The 16785-nt window shown below is 43.8% G+C and overlaps 1 long non-coding RNA gene across 2 annotated transcripts in view; it reads left to right on the forward strand.

The window, feature by feature from the left end:
* Positions 1–16582, forward strand: part of LOC103682211 — a 36471-nt gene extending 19889 nt beyond the window's left edge. For both annotated transcript variants that reach the window (XR_573374.2, XR_573375.2), the window contains one exon: positions 15913–16582. This is a non-coding gene — a long non-coding RNA (uncharacterized LOC103682211). The remainder of the gene's footprint in view (positions 1–15912) is intronic.
* The last annotated feature ends 203 nt before the right edge of the window (positions 16583–16785 follow it).

Consider the following 16785-nt stretch of genomic DNA (forward strand, 5'->3'; position numbering starts at 1 on the left):
TAACAAATAAATTATAAACTGTCCAATTAAATTTGAATTTCTGATAAACAATGAATAATTTTTTAGTATCAGTATGTCCCACACAATTGGGAGCATACTAAAAATTTATTCGTTACTTTTCTAAAATTTGAATTTGATTCGGTGCCCTGTATTTTACCTGACAACCTTAATCCAAAATGCGATGGGATTTGTTATAATTCAGGAACAAATATGGAGTCAGATAACCCGGGGTTTTTTGTGTGTTTTTTTTTAAGATTTTATTTATTTATTTGACGGAGAGAGAGACAGTCAGCAAGAGAGGGGACACAAGCACGGGGAGTGGGAGAGGAAGAAGCAGGCTCCCAGCGGAGCAGGGAGCCCGATGCAGGGCTCGATCCCAGGACTCTGGGATCACGCCCTGGGCCGAAGGCAGACGCTTAATGACTGAGCCACCCAGGCGCCCCAATAACCTGGGTTTGAATCTTAGTTCAGCCACTTATTAGTTAAATGAACTTAAGGAAGTAATTTGACTTTGTCAAGCTGTAGTTTTCCCATCTCTAAAATGGGGATACTAATAATATCTACTTTGTATGGTTATTGTGAAGGTTAAATTTTAAAACCATCTAAATCACTTAGTATGGTACCTGGCCCATAATGATCACAAATAATGTTACTATCATCATTGTTACCATATGTAGGGTCATCAGTCATCTCAGATTTTTCCAGGACTGAAGGATTTCCTGGGATGCGGGACTTTCAGTGCTAAAACTGAGGAAGTTCCAAGCAAACTAGGACAGTTGGACATCTTACTAGCTGCTCAGAAAAAGTTAAGTAGGGCTATACTACTGTACTTACTCTAAGCTTTAAGTAATATATGGGGATTGTTTTCTGTCAATTATGAAGAAATATCTGGTTGTGATGGAAAATTTTCCAGCTTATAATTCAAGAAGCAAAGTTATTCTTATTAACCCTAGTGACATTTAGATCTCCATTACTGGAAAGAGGTGTGTTTGAGTTCTGTATATTTAGAAGACCATTCAAGGGGCACCATTAAGTGTTGATGAATACACTTTGAAACCATTAACAATCCAAATGGGGCATTTGGCTGCCAAAAGTTCTGTGCATTTGTAGTTGGGTCCTTTGTTCTCTGCATCAAAAAAGGCTGTTAAGAAACCACTTGTTTCACCGGTTGAAGTGTTAATTTACGCGAACACAATGATTGAAGCAGCAAGCTTCGAGGAGGTTATATATTAAATTTCTTGGGCCAGGAAAATGAGTAGGATGCTAAAACCCCGTTATGATTGTCTCGCAAATACGTGCCTCTTTGAGCTGGTGCTTGGTAATGTAGTTGACTTTGGGAAGGAATACACCCCTTCGGCAGGGACCTAGGGTAACAGAGTGGTTATCTGTGTGCATTGGATTTCCACTTCAAGAGCTAGACTCAGTCAAAAGCATGGAAAACTTGGTGAAGGTTTAGGCCACATCTTGGTGATGTAATAGAAAGGGTGCAGCCAACAGAAGGTGGGGAGCAGGAAGGGGGAGAAAAGGAGACAAGCCCCAAATAGGCAACATCCTCATTTTATGAAAGGGGGAGTTGCTGGAAGAAAAACTAGACATTCAAGGATACTATTTATTATATTATAAGATTTAAGTATAGTGTATTATTTATAATTAAGCGATCACCCATAGAAAATCTAATAATTATCATCTAATCGAACTCTCAAGCACTAAACGAGTAGAAGGAAGAGATGGGAGAGACAAAAGTCAACTAAAACATCATCTTTCTTACCAGAGTTAGTAAATAGTCTCGTGTAAAGTCAAGAAATTGAGAAATAAGCATAAAATACAGAGTTGTGATGGAAACCCTCCAAAAGAACTAAACACAGAAATCTCATTTTATTTCTTCAGTAACTGGAACGAGGGGCGGGGTGTTGTGGGGAAAACTGATTTCATCAGGAGCTGGTCTGTGTTAGTCCCTCTGGTGAGTACAGACTGATCAAAAGCCAAGAAAAAGATGGTGTTATTGGGGGGTCCTCCTGTTCTTTTTAGGCAAAAGTGAGCAATAACCTCAGTATTATTTGTTCGGTGAGCTTTCAGAAAATTAGAGTTGTTTACATTTGTTTTGCGCTTCAAAGGCCTTAGAAACTACTTGGCAAAGTTCAAACTACTTAGCAAAGAGATATTTTAGAACAGGGAATGAGGGGGAGAAAGAGAAGGAAAGAAACAGGTCCAAGGTAACTTCCTTGGTGCCATCAGTAGCAGAAATAGCTCCCACCATCTTTAAATGTCAAGAACCCTAGCACTGACCCAAATGCTTGATACACACGGGGAAAAACTTCCTATCGCATCTCCCCATCCTGGCCCTGTGGCTTCCTGTCGTTCTCATTCTCTGCCTCTCTATACCGAGGGCCCTGTTTATTCAGCACGAAGCAATTTGCAGTTTCTCATTTCTCTTCACTTTTCATCTGTATCAGATTTTTCCAGTCATGCGGTATTATCGTCGATGGGTCATTTATCAGCTGCTGCGTTTAAGAATTGTGTGCCATCTGCATGGGGGAGATGTTTTTGTTTTTTTTTTAAACCTGGAGTCTTTGGTCTCAGCATCAAATCAACGTTCTCATTCTGAGTTAAGTTCACTGCCAGAGAGGATAAGAATAAATCCCTCTCTGTCCAGCTGTTGAATGAGTACAAAGAAGCATGAGCTGGGAGTGGAAGACTTCGGCTTTGCTCTTCATTTTTCTTTCTGACTTGAACTTGCATTTTCTTTCCCAATCAAGAGCTGTGATGGTTCTGCCTGCTCCTGTGAATTAAAAACCTTCCATGCATAAAAGAGTCCCTCTTAGGGTTAGAGAATCATGCCAAGCTCAAATGCACTTGATAAGGGACATGTCTCCAATCACTGTCAAATTGCCTTCTTTTGAATTTGCTGTCTTTCCTTCTCATTCAAGGATTTCCTCCCAGCACTGCCTAGTTTCACACCATCCTGGGACTGCATTCGTCTGCAAAGGGCAGAGACGTAAGGGTTGGGGGAGTGTGAGCCTCTGATGTAGGAAGCCAGGTGGGGGACACCTGTCTCTCTCCCACCCCCGGAAACTTTGAGCAATACAGACACTAAGCCCTCACAATTGTTGCTGTGGCATTGAACTGTGGTGGCAAGGACAGTTGTGACTTCATTGAAGAAGGCAGAACAGCTGGCAAGGCCTGGTGGGTGTGCTCCTCATTTGTGCACAGATAGCTTTGTAGTTCACAATGGGTTCCGGCTGCAGTGACTGAAGCCAGACAAAAAAATGCCCTTCTATTGAAAATGTGGCTTCCTTCTCCCCATTGAAGTCGGTGTCAAAATTTGCTTTTGTCAGGGCCAAAGGGCTGAGCCCAATAGTTTAAAAACAGGAACACACACACAGAAAGGCAGCGTTCAAGGCTGACCACACTTTTCTCATGAATTCTGAGTGCCTACTGCCTTCTCTTGGCTGGTCAGCATACAGAACAAAATTGACAATCATGGATGTGGTGTCTGGAAAATGCTGGCTTCTCTAGAAAGATAATTCCTTTATTTCCAAATAAAAAAATTAAGAATTCTTTCTATTTGAGAAATCACCCTTGGGTCTATATGGAACAAGATGATGCCTTTCTAAGACTTTCTGAAACGAAAGTGGCAAGGTGTGCACACACGGGGCAGGGTGGAAGTGGGGGAGATGGCCGACTAGGTAGTTAGCTCATACCTCTTCAATTTTATAACGTGATAGAATGGTCTTGCCAATCATACGAGCCTACTTTTATCATGTTATTCCTTCTAGTGAACGTCTGTCACTTTCTGGCCACCCAGTGGCCATTCTCTGTTCCTAACAGTACTTGCATATTCCTTCAAGAAATCTCTTCTTCCTCCTTCTGAGCTCTATGGTTTAAAAGTGATTGACTGGCCCTCCTGGTGTGGACTCTGGTTTACTTAAACCCATCAGCTTTTTTCATTTACCTACTCACTTCCCCCACTGGTTCCCAGATAAGCCAGTAACCCAGTCATATCCATCAAGACACAAGAAGACATCAAGACTGCTGAGAAAATGGGGCGCCTGGGTGGCGCAGTGGTTAAGTGTCTGCCTTCGGCTCAGGGCATGATCCCAGCGTTCTGGAATCGAGCCCCACATCAGGCTCTTCTGCTGGGAGCCTGCTTCTTCCTCTTCCACTCCCCCTGCTTGTGTTCCCTCTCTCGCTGGCTGTCTCTGTCAAATAAATAAATAAAATCTTTAAAAAAAAAAAAAAAAGACCGCTGAGAAAGAAAATCTTCCTCTGAGGATGCCACCAGGAAAGGTGTTCACTCTTCCTCTGGAAGGTGTGGGAGGAGATCTGGGGTCTAGGATTGCTACAGCCATTTTGCTACCATAAGTGGAGAGCCTGGAGAGCCCCACTGGCAAATGGGGAGGATGGACTGGGAAGGAGGGACAATTTGGCATCTGGGGATGGAGCTGACATAGAGAAGAACCAGTCCCCTGATGTCCTCGTCGGGACTGCTAAATCAAGCCTCACTGGAGGCTAGTATCACCTGTAGATATTTCCGTTATGTAAGCCAAGAAACTCACTAAATTGTTTGGGCCAGGTCAAGTTGGCTTCTCTGTTGCTTATAATAAAATAGTCCCAAGTAATGTAAGTCCCTTATTAAGAAACCTCTGTATTTCCCCCACTGCCTATAAAAACAAGTTGAAGTTCCTTAGCTTTACATCTGAGATCGTCCTTAAGTGGAACATAGCCAACCTTTTATTCTAGTCAGATGACTCCTCACAGTTCCCACTTATTTGTCCTTTTTCTCTGCTTACCCACCCTTAAAGGTCATTGCCCTTAAATGTTACATCTTCCCTGATCTTCCTAAGCTATACTTAACTCTTTTGACCTCATTTTTCCTCACATTCTTTTAGTTATTAATTTAAACTGCTGTGTTTCTCTGCCCTTTTCATAGGCTGTCTTATGTTGTTAATTGTTTTAATGTGCGTTTAGCTTATCTTTTTGAGAGCAGACATAATACTTTTCTGATCAATGGCTATCTCCTAGCGCCTAGGACCATGCCTTAAGCATAGTAAGCATTAGTAATGTGTTCTGGATAGTTAGTTAGTCATAGTCCCATGCTTTGACCATCATCAGCACAAATGGTTATGTCTGGGTGAAGTTAAGGACTCAAATATTACTTAGACACATGAAAAGAATAAAGCCAGAGGAGTCTGACTAAATAAGTTTCACTTCAGAGTGAAATAGGTACTCCAATTTAAGACAACCATTTATATGAAACGTGCTTGGTTAGTGGACTATAACGTAACTCTTAACTCTTCAAATCACAGAGTTCATGCAAACAAATGAGGCAAACTGATTTGACTAATATATCTCTATTATGACAGCCCACTGGAGCTTGCTCAATTATAAACAGGTATCAAGTGGCCATGTCATATAGGTCTATAACCCAAGAGCTGCCTGTGGTCAAGTATATCTGACAAGAAGGTGTGTGATTTGGCAGTCCCGATCTCCTGTTCTGTGTAAAGCCTTTGAGCGATGACTGGTCATTCAAGAGGCCTCCAGACCAGAAAGCCTGCACAGTGGCTCTGTGATGCTGTTCCCTTCATCATTTCCTGCATGGCTTCCCACCTGTATTCCTTCTGGCTTCATGGAGTCTGTTTACAAAGAGAAGTCAATGCCCGTATTCTGCTTGGCCTCCATGGAGGTTTTATTGTAGCTCTGTAAAGCTTTATAACATTCTGTGGCATATTTCCCTGGCATTCCTGCATGACCTGTAGTACAGTGGAAACAGGCTGTCCCTAGCATTTCATAGTCTGAACATGTAATGACATCATTCTGTAAGATGAAGGGAAAGCTATAAGAAAAATCCAATTTGGCTTGCTCTAGCCACAGTTGCCTTAATTAACCTCCATTTCTAATGTAATGAAAAGAATAAACCAAAAGATGGCTGGCCAGGAAAATTATGAGCTTTCAGGTATGCTTCGTTACTACAATTTTTCTGCCGGTAGAAAACGTTGTTAAGCCACAGACTGGCTCTCTATCTTGAGAACACAGACTAGAAGGAGAAAGAAAGGTACACATAAATTTTTAAAAAGGCATTAAGTTATGCTGTGTGGTACCATCCCCATCTTGGCATCTCTTTTTTTCTAGAAAGCATGAGCACTTTCTCTGTGCGTTGCTTCCTCCTTCTCCGTGCTGTGAGCCTTATAATTTTGTGAAACATGAATAGGTCATATTAAGCTGGGTTGGACCCACCTTTCACTATAAAGCTGCATTGTCTGTGTTGGCGTCCCTGTGGAGTAATCCTTAGGCAAAGAAGCATTTGGAACATCAAATAGAATAAGGCACATTTTCTCCTAAGTGTGGGTTTTATTCTTTTAAGTAAATAGATGCTTCAAAAGCAGCCAAGTCTCCATTTGGTGTATCTGAGTAGGAGTCTGATATTTGCACTGAGAAAAACTGAATTCCTAGAACACCAGGAGGTGATTCAAGAATTTTCTTACGAATCAGTTAGACTTTAAATCAATTATTTGCATATTCATGAGCAGATATATTTCCCTAGTACACCCTAAGCAGGAAGGAAAAGAGCATCAGCTATCAACTCTCCCTTTTCTATGGGCATGTCTTGATACGCAAGGATCTTAGGTGATACGGTTTCAAAAAAAAAAAAAAAAGCCAGATTAGATAGAAGGTCCTTGGGGCAACTAACTGCCCAGTCCTTTAATATCTGTGGAATTAGAATAGTTACAGCCTCGCTAAGGTCTCTGATATGTTGTGACCTGTGGATTTGAATCATCTGCTGTAAGTCAGCAAGTTCCTGGCTGATTGGTGGGCATACCGTCACCAGTATCCACTCCCAAAGCATCTTTGTTGCTCTGTTTCTCATGTAAGATATGCAATAACTCTGATGATTTGTTACATGTGTTCGTCTAGAAAAATGGCAACCTCTCACCCCTTACATTCCCCTTTCCCCATAAAGACCATGAATACTGCCAATAGATATGAAGAAAAAGTAAAAAGATGTAACAAAGGGGTGATATTTATGATCAGTCTCTTGACTCTCCAAGTTACTGTAGTCGTGGGGCTTGGGCAAACCACTTCACCTGTCTGAGTTTTATTCTTTCCTTCCTTCCCTCATTCCTTTCTACATCCCCTCATTTATTCAACAAGTATTTGTAGACAATCTTCTATGTGTCGGACGCTGGTCTAGGCACCAGGGATATAATGGTGAACGAAACAAAGTCACTGGCCTCATGGAGCTTATATTCTGATGGGGGGAGAGCAGAAGACAGACAGATAATAAGTCATAATACCTGACTACTTTTAGTCAGTTCAGTGGGACAAATGAAGCAACTTTATTCTGATTCTACAGACAAGATTTATATTTAATTGAATGAAAATAGGGAGTCTACCTTTTAATTAGCCTTTATGAAAAATCCTGAAGGGCTTCTTCTGATGCTTTTCCTAGGGCAGTGTTCAAAATGACCTAGAGGCAGAAGAGGAAAAGAGGCAGAGCCTCCACTTACCAACTGCGTTACTTACAGAATTCACTTAGCCTCATAAACTCCTCAGGGTGCCAATAACACTTCCCTAATTACCTCTTTGGTTAATCTAAGAACCAAACTAGGGTGAGCTCTGGGACAGAGCACTGAAATACCAAGGCTCATATTGAGAATGTTGATTGGTACAGTGATGTCAGTGACAAGAAGAAGGGATGGGGAGTTCCTTTTCAGCTTCTAAGGGAGTCCAGATTCAACTTAATATGGCACCATTGACAGTTTCAGAAAATGTGTTGGACACCATAAACCTAAACCCACAGACTGTTGACAGACACTGTTCCCTATGGGCTCATTCATTTCCTTGAGGGGCACATCACCTCCAGCAATGGGCATTACCAGACCAACTGACCAATTTGATAAAACCCCACCTCACCTGCATCTCTGCAGGAATTCTTACTCAATTTGGGCTCTGAGTGTTACAGTTGCCTTGCATTCTTCAGCACCAATATTAATATTTAAAGATATATGAATGATTGTCATTAGTGGAAATGGAACAGATTATTGGTGAAATAGAAGTGTGGATAGAATATATATTCCTAGATTCTCAATTTGTTTTGGATCAAAGACAAGAAAAGACCCTATTAGCAAAAGAAAAATTGGCCTCAATGTGAGAACAGTTGGCTTTAAAAATATATATATCATTAAGTATTCACAGAATGGCAAGAAGCCAGGAAAGCACTCAGTGGAGTTTTCCATTCTGCTCCCCACGTCTTGTTTGCAGAATGTGTATTTTTTGTCTTAAAGTGCCATGTTCCCAAGTTGAGAGAGTAGTCTGTCTTTCTTATTTCTATGTAAGTAAAACAGTTAATTATGAAACAACCAAATTTTGGTTGGAAGGTCAGATAAGCAGATGAATGAATGTTAAGCTAACAGATCCTTTTCCCCTCTAAGACCTTGTCCTTGTTAGAGACGACAGTCTGGTCTGAACCCAAAGCAGCTGAAAGCTAATTGACTTTGTAATTCCCCAAGCATGGGAGTGAGGCTGGTAAAGAGACCAGGATCAGAAGTCATGTGGGGAATGAAATGATTTTTTTGTCGCTTCTGCTGTAAGTGTGAGGGGGAAAAATTCCTTTCAACCCCAAAAAGATGTATGTCATGACACAACCATAAAAAGGGATAAACTGTGGCACCTGGGTGGCTCAGCTGGTTGGGCATCTGCCTTCAGTTCGGGTCATGATTCCAGGGTTCTGGGACTGGGCCCTCCTTTTGGGCTCCCTGCTCAGTGGGGAATCTGCTTCTCCCTCTCATTCTCCCTCTGTGCTCTCTCTCTCAAATAAATCAATAAAATCTTTAAACAATTAAAAAGGGATAAACTGCTGATTGAAGCAATAATATGGCCGAATCTCAAAAGAAGGCACAACAGAGCGTATATGGTATGATTATAGGAACTTCAAGAATATGCAAAACCAATCTGTGGGATTCAGAACAGTGGTTGCCTCTGGGAGGGGGTGTTCACTAGAAAGGGACATGGGGGAACTTTCTGGGGTAGGGGGAACATCTTGTACTTTGATCTGGGTGGTAGCAAAGTATAGACACACATGGGAAGTCCTTGAGCTGTACCTTCAGACTTGTCCCCTTTGCTGCATACAAGGAATATCTCGTTTACTTTTCCAAAAGGGCATCGCATTTAAAAGCCACCTGAGGACACTTATCTGTAACAGTAACAATGATTGATAGATTTTTAATATTTGACAGTCTACAAAAGACTTTCGTATGCCTTATTTCTTGATTCTTAATAATTTTTAAAGGATTTTATTTATCCATTTGAGAGAAAGAGAATGAGCAGGGCAAGGAGCACAGGGAAAGGGACAAGCTGAGTGGGGAGTCTAGCGTGGGGCTCGACCCCAGGACCTTGAGACCATGACCCAAGCTGAAGACAGTTGCCACCCAGGTGCCCCATTAGCTCTTGATTCTTGCAAGCACCTTTGAGGGTAGATGAGGAAGGGGAGGGGAAGGATGTCCTTCCTATCCCCATTCCAATAGCCCAGGGACACCAGAGTGCCTCAGTAGCCATGTTTCTCAATGGAGACACTGATGGCATTTGGTCAGGACATGTCTTCATCCGGTGGGTCGGTTCCAGGAATTGCAGAACCCGTGCCCTCTCTGGCAAATGCCCTTCCCTAAGGGCCAATGGGCTGACCGGAAACAACTTGGTACATTTTCAGATGCCCTCGGAACACACTGTAGCCCTTGGCTGAGAACCCTTGGGCTTATTGCATTCCTAGATAATGGGACTTGAGTGTGAGGAACTGGAACCCTGACGGTGAGAGACATGTTGGTTTGGACACTCACGCAAACGGATGGGGTGTTGGGCAGGGGCCTCTGGTTGGAGCCACTCTCTGCATTGGCTTGAGGTCCACCACACAGGTCCCTTCGTGTTATTCATGGTCCAGCATCACTAGGCCATCAATGTGGTGTTGGGAGCGGGCCTTGAGCTCACAGTTTGTTCACTGGGAGTCCAATACTCTAAGCGTGTTCCTTTCTTATCGCTCCACGAGGATCAAGTATCCGGAGCTCCCTCTGGCTGTGGAACACAGGAGGTTAGCCAGGATCCCTAACTCTGCTCCCGTCCTCTCAGCAGCAGGCCCTCCACATGTAGAATCTCTGCGGGCCCTTCTGCACTGGAGGAGGCTGCCGGAGGTCACGTGAGACAAGGTACGGCTTGAGACCAGCTCTCCTTGCCTCCAGTCTTGCTCTCTGTCTGCTACACCCTGGGTTGGCAAACCACAGCCCGTGGTCCAGATCTGGCCCACCGTCTGCCAGCTCAAGGACGTGTTTAAAAATATTTCAAAGGTTACCTTTAAATTGGTTATATAAGCATCTATACATAATATCCTAATTCTTGGCCCACAAAGTCTAAAATATTTACTGATGGTCCCTTTGTAGAAAGATTTGACCGACCCCTGCACTGACTTCATGCTTTATTCCAGCTTATATTCAGTAGAACTCTGACAGAGTCTATGAACAAAAGCTCCCCTGTTGGGAGCACTTGTAACTTCTTTTAAAAGCTGCAAGAACAGGACCTGGGACAGGAAAGAGATCAACTCTATTAAGATATCAACCAAGCCTATTAAGGAAAAGGAGAGTTACATGGTGGTGCAGAGACAATCAAGCACGTATACTGCCCTATCATTTTATTTTTATTTTTAAACCTTTTAATTCCAGTAAACATACAGTGTAATATTAGTTTCAGGTGTATAATGTAGTGATACAACACTTCCGTACTTCACATGGTGCTCCCCACGACGAGTGCCCTCCTTAATCCCCAGCACTGCTTTAACCCATTCGCCCACCCTCCTCCCCTCTGGTAACCTGCCCCGCCATTTTAAATCAAATAGCTATATTTGATTGTCTTCTCACCTATGTCCCTCTTCCCCATGACAGCTTGAGGACCAGCTCCTACACTGAGCTGGTTGACATTAAGAAGATCACTCAAGAAATAGCAGAACACTGATGTAAAAGTTCAACAGTCTGCTTAATTGATTTTTTTTCCTTGGGGTTTTTAGGGCCAGAGACCATTTGTCCATCAACAGACGTGAGCATACAGAGATAGAGAACAGAACAGTCCCCTCTCCTGAGGAACTTAATGACAAGCAAACAGACATTTACCCAGCAGTTGAGACAGAGGGCAGGGGAGAGGCAGGTGACCTTGCTGGGCTAGAGAAGATGGAGCCTTCCAATAGTCTAGGTCTTGAAGGATGAGTCCACCTGCCCAGTGAGCAGAGATCAGGGGGAAAGACATTCTAGGCAGAGAAGAGTATGAACATCAATTGTGTATATATATTTTTTACTTTGTGCCTAAAAAAATGCAGTACCCGAAGGCATGGAAGCCAGACAGAACCTGGGGTGTTAGAAAACAGGGAGGAATTTGGCATATCAGGTAGCAAAGGTGAACGTCAGGGCAAGAGACGCCCCTGGAGACAGTCAGGGGCAAGGCCCTTGTAGGCTGCTGTCTTCGGTTGGGTTCCCCCAGCAGCCGACCCTGAGACAAGGTGAGGGGGATGAGGGATAGTGTCACTCTTTGCTACTTCTCCCCCCGAGACAAGTGGAGTCTTATTCCCAATGCTTTAAATCTAGACTGAATTTAGTGACCAGCTTGACCAATAGAATGTGGTAGAAAGGCCATTAAAAAAAATTTTTTTTTTATTTCAGTATGGTTGACACACAATGTTACATTAGTTTCAGGCATACAACATAGTGATATCACAAGTCGATACGTTGTGCTCTGCTCACAAGTGTAGCTACCAACGGTCACCATACAAGGCTGTTACAATACCATTGACTATATTCCCCATGCTGTGCCTTTCATCCCTGTGACTTGTTCATCTTACACCTCGAAGCCTGTATCTCCTACTTCCCTTTACCCATTTTGCCCATCTCCCCAGCTCGTTCCCCTCTGGCAACCATCAGTTTGTTCTCTGTATTTATAGGTCTGATTCTGCTTTTCGTGTGTTTGTTTATTCCCCTGTGACCTTCCAGGACTTCTGAGACTAAGTCGCAGGAAGCCTGGCAGCTTCTGCCTGAGTCTCATGGGACATCCTCTCTTCGGGAGCCCTGAGCTGCCAGCCCTATACCTGCCATGTGAGAGAGACCACCTAGAGGCCCCTGAACAACAGTCCCAGCTGAGTCCAACCTTCTAGCCATCCCTGAAACCCCTCCAAAGTCCCAGACACAGGAACGAAGCTGTCTCAGGTACTCTGGGCTTGGCCAGTTGTTAGGTGAATCCCAGTGAGTAACTTTAGTCAACGGCATATGGGACAGAAGACTTTACTGAGCTCTTTCCCAAATCCCGGATCTAAAATGGCTGTTGCTTTTGTCACTAAGCTTTGAGGCAGTAGTTACCCATAGCAATAGATAGCTGCGTCAATTTCCTAGGGCTGCCGTAACCAAGTCCCACAGACTAGGGGGCTTAAAACAATAGAAACTTACTAAAACCAACGTGTTGGCATGCTCTCTTTGACGGCTCTATGGGAGAATCTGTTCCCTGCTTTGCTCTTAGCTTGTGGTGCTGCTGGCAATCCTTGGAGCTCCTTGCCTTGTAGGAGTATCCCTCTGATCTCTGCCCTTGTCATCACATGGCCTTCTCCTCTCGTCTTAAAAGAACACATGTCATATTGGATGGATTAGGGCCCACCCTAATCAAGTGGGATCTTATCTTCATTTAATTACATCCATCAAGAAATAGGGTCACATACACAGGTACCTGGGGGTTAGGAATTCACCATATCATTTGGGAAACACAATTCAATTTACAAAAATAACAGAAGGACAGAAATTTGAATACAGGTAGTTTATTGGGGGGGTGAGTCTAGGAAGCATTGGTGGTGGAGGAATGGGGAAGCAAGACTGGGAAAGGAAGGAAGCAAAAATAATGTGCGTTATGGAGCAGATTGCTTCTGTGAGCAACTGGAATCAATCCCATTGGGAAAATCTGGGAGATGCTATGGAAAGTACCTCGAAGTTACTCTTTCCCTCTTCTCCCACTTCTCTACAGGGGCCAGGAAGATGGAGAATTTATCCTTCAATTCCCATTTATCGCTGACTGAGGGCTGTTCCTTAAGAGCACTCATCTCCTGGCGCTTATGGCCCATCGCTCACAACGAAGAAATCCCTCAAGTGAAGAGCCGCAGGGGCTTCCAGGAGCAGGCTCTGGGCGTATGCGGGAACAGCCAGTGCTAGCGGATATGAGTGCGGGCACTGCACTCATCTTTGCTGCAGCCACGCTGAGGAGGCAGAATTTTGTTCTAAGTGTGTGGGCTGGATGGGGTTGATTGAGCTATTGAATGCAGCAGAACAGTGCGTTCGTTCGCATTGGAATTAGGAATTGCTCTGATGGGAACTGAAGGGGGCTGGACTCTTCAGTTAGGAAGCTGTGTCTGTAATCCAGGGGAGAGCTCATGAAGGCACAAACAAGTGCGATGGTAGGTCAGATGGAGAGGAAGGGATGGATTCAAGATATATTTAGGAGGTAGAACCGACAGAAAATACAAAAGGAAGGTAAGGATAAATTTGAGGAATTTCTGCGACCCTAAAAGAACTCTTAACATTGAGCTAAACTAAAAGTGAAATCTTCTCTTTCATGAAGACAGAGTACAGATGTGATCACAAGCTGCCTCAGGGCCTTTGCACAGGCTCTTTGCACAGGCTCTGTCTCTGCCTGCAACCTCTCCCCCCTTCCCCAGTCTCATGACCCACTCCCCAGCATGTTGTGGGTCTATGCTAAATAGCCCCTTCTCAAAGAGGCCTTCCATGGCTGCTTAGTGTAAAATTGCAAGCTACCTTCCCCCGTCCTTTCTCCATATTGCCCTATCCTGCTTTATCTTTCTCTCCTTCTCATACTTGGATATATATTCATCTTAATTGTGCATTTGTTTATTGTCTTTCCCACCCCCTGTCTCTAGAATACAATGGCAGGGTTCTTGTCTGTGGTAGCTTCATCTCAGCATCTAGAACAGGACCTGGCACCTTGATGGACGTCAATACTTGTTGAATGAATGAGCAATTGAAAAAAATGGTTAAATGCAAATGAACTATAGCTACTTCTGTCTTCTGAGGGGGAGGAGTGACGGTAACACAGTTTATCCTCCAGGAGAAGATAAAATTTCTTTATTACTCCCTTTCCCCTGTAGGGGGAGGGGGGTGGAGAAGAAAGGGAGACACCTGGTGATAGCAGCTTGCTTGGACCAAGTGCAGGGAGCACTGTTAACTATGCAGGAGGTGGCCTGTTAGGGAGTGTAGCAAGAGGCAAGGGGGAGTGTAGGCAATGTTGGTTTTCAGTGGGAAATAGATCAAAGAGCAGGGAGGGAAACTGCACTCAGTGACTCAGTTTTATGGCTTTTGGAGTTTCTGTAAACCCACTCTGCTTCCTTACAAACTTGAGCGAAGTCTGCTATAAGCACAGGCTTTGTGTGATGTTTTGGGGGGATGCTGAGGAAAGGACCCGAATTCCACATCTGGGTTGCCACATTTTAGCGCAGGGACAGCAAGTAGCGAACCTGAGGTGATCCAGAAATGGGACTCAGAGAAAGCAGAAGGTTGAAGCCAGGGATGACCCTGAGACTACAGAGCCCCGAGAACTTGTGGGAAGTTTGGGAAATGCTTTGGAGTGAACACACCCCCCCCCCCAGTCACTTGGATCGCCGTGATACACCGCATGCCTACGGCACTCTATAATTCCCCAAACGCTTTCAGGCACCATGTCATTTTGATCTTCACCTTGTACCACGGAGAGGTTGGGTAGTTTAGCCAAGATCACGTGTGTCAGAACGGCAGCTCCCCTGTGGGTCGTCAGACTGGAAGTCAAATGCATGACTGCGTTACTCCTGGCGGTTGCAGAGTCAATATTTGAGCTTTGAGCTGTTTCAAATGGTGCAGTAACTTGACACTTACGCCTGGGCACAGCCTCCAGTCCTCTGTTCTGGGAGGCTGGTCTGCAGGAGGGAGCCGCCAAGCTAGTGAGTGGGCCTGGCCACTTGTCCAGCAACCACAGCTGAGCTCACTTCCATTGTTCCATCCTGTGGCACATGCTGGAGGGTTTGCAGAGTTGGAAGATCCTGAGATCTATCTATGGCAAAGGGCAAAGGGCCAAACTTTCCTCTTGCAACATGTTTTCAGGAGGGGAAATTAAGGGATGCTTAAAAAAAAAAAAGAAAAAGAAATGATTTCAGTTTCTCATGCTGTATTTGGGCCTTTCGTGGTTAAAAGCATGAATGGAGCATAAGTCTGGGCTTGGAAAGTGTGGGAAGATATATTTCCACAATCTTTTCTCCATTTAAGCTGTTGCTATGACATCTTACCCAAAGTACCCTGCCTCTTTTCCCAAGAGATTGCTCTTCTGGGAAAAAATGCAATGATACTCAAGTTAGAAATGGAGTGTGCCACAAATTACACTCAATTCTGCTTCTTTGGGTTGAGGAAGGATGGTGTTTGCAGCTATAGTTATACTTGGAGCAAAAATATTTTATACGGACCCTAATTAAAATGAGGGGAAAATGCCACTTAAAATTTTCTTTAACATATATGCTTATGAATCAGGCCTGGGGAATGGGAAATAAACACTTCTATTTTTTAATTCAAGAAATAACCCACAAATAGAACTCAGGGTGGCAATGGCATGAAACTTAATTATTTACCCATATCCATTACAACTGTTTTCTCCGTCTTTCTGTGGATGGGTATAACCCCAAAGGTAAATCTGTGGAAAATTAACACTGAATCTATTTCTGTTTAGTGAGACTAAGTAAATGGTATTTAGGGTTATTTCTTGGCTTTCTTCCTTATACTTTTATGTATTGCTCAATTTTTAAAATTATGAGTATGTATTCAGTTTCAAACAACAAAGCTATTACAATTAAATTGTTACTGTTTCTTTCAGGGTCCAATTGGGAAAACAGAACCACCTTGAGTTATAAAAGACAGGATCTGTTATAGGAAGTAGACCTTACAAAATGGCGGAAGGTGTTGAGAAGTGAAGGATTAAAAGGAGGACTGAGGGATCACCGGAATCAGCATCATCAGTCCCAGAGGCCAAGCACATCCAGTCCCCCAGGTGGGACCACCAAGAAGCAGCTGGCGGAGAAACTGTTGTCTTTGGGGCTCCACAGCTGGGCATCTGGTGATGGGCTTGGGGGTTGCCATTGGTCAGCAGGGCCAGAAATCAGGAAGAAGAGTGAGATATGGAGTACAGGAGACGGAACAACCTGAAACCTTTTAGCACCTGTAAGAATGTCTGTCACTGCATCTAACTGCCATGACTTTCCAAAATTTATGGCTGTTGCTTCACTTCCTCACGCAAATTCCTCTTTTGGGCAACTCTAACCTAGAACCACAGAGGGAGGAGATTCTAGCAAACAGGTTTCCTCTTAAACAAGGTGGCGCCTCACATCACAGGTATCATGGGACAGCGTATATATTTGATTCTCATCAAGATCCTTAATTAAGTGAAGTTGGTCATTAGAATCCCCATATAACCAGTTTACCCCATTCTTTTTTTTTTTGAGAGAGAGAGGGAATGCATCAAGAAGGGGGAAGAGAAGAGGGCGAGGGAGAGGGAGAATCTTAAGCAGACTCCACGCCCAGCACCCAGCCTGATTCAGGGCTCCATCTCAAGACCCCGAGATCATGACCTAAGCCGAAATCAAGAGTCAGACGCTTAACCAACTGAGCCACCCAGGCGCCCCCAGTTTACGCCATTCTTTATAAATGTAAACCTCTGGCGCAGCCACCTGTGTGCCTCTGTCGTGTCTTG

The sequence above is a fragment of the Ursus maritimus genome, unplaced genomic scaffold (genome assembly GCF_017311325.1).
Source record: "Ursus maritimus isolate PB19 unplaced genomic scaffold, ASM1731132v1 scaffold_34, whole genome shotgun sequence".
In the NCBI taxonomy this organism is placed as follows: Eukaryota; Metazoa; Chordata; class Mammalia; order Carnivora; family Ursidae; genus Ursus; species Ursus maritimus.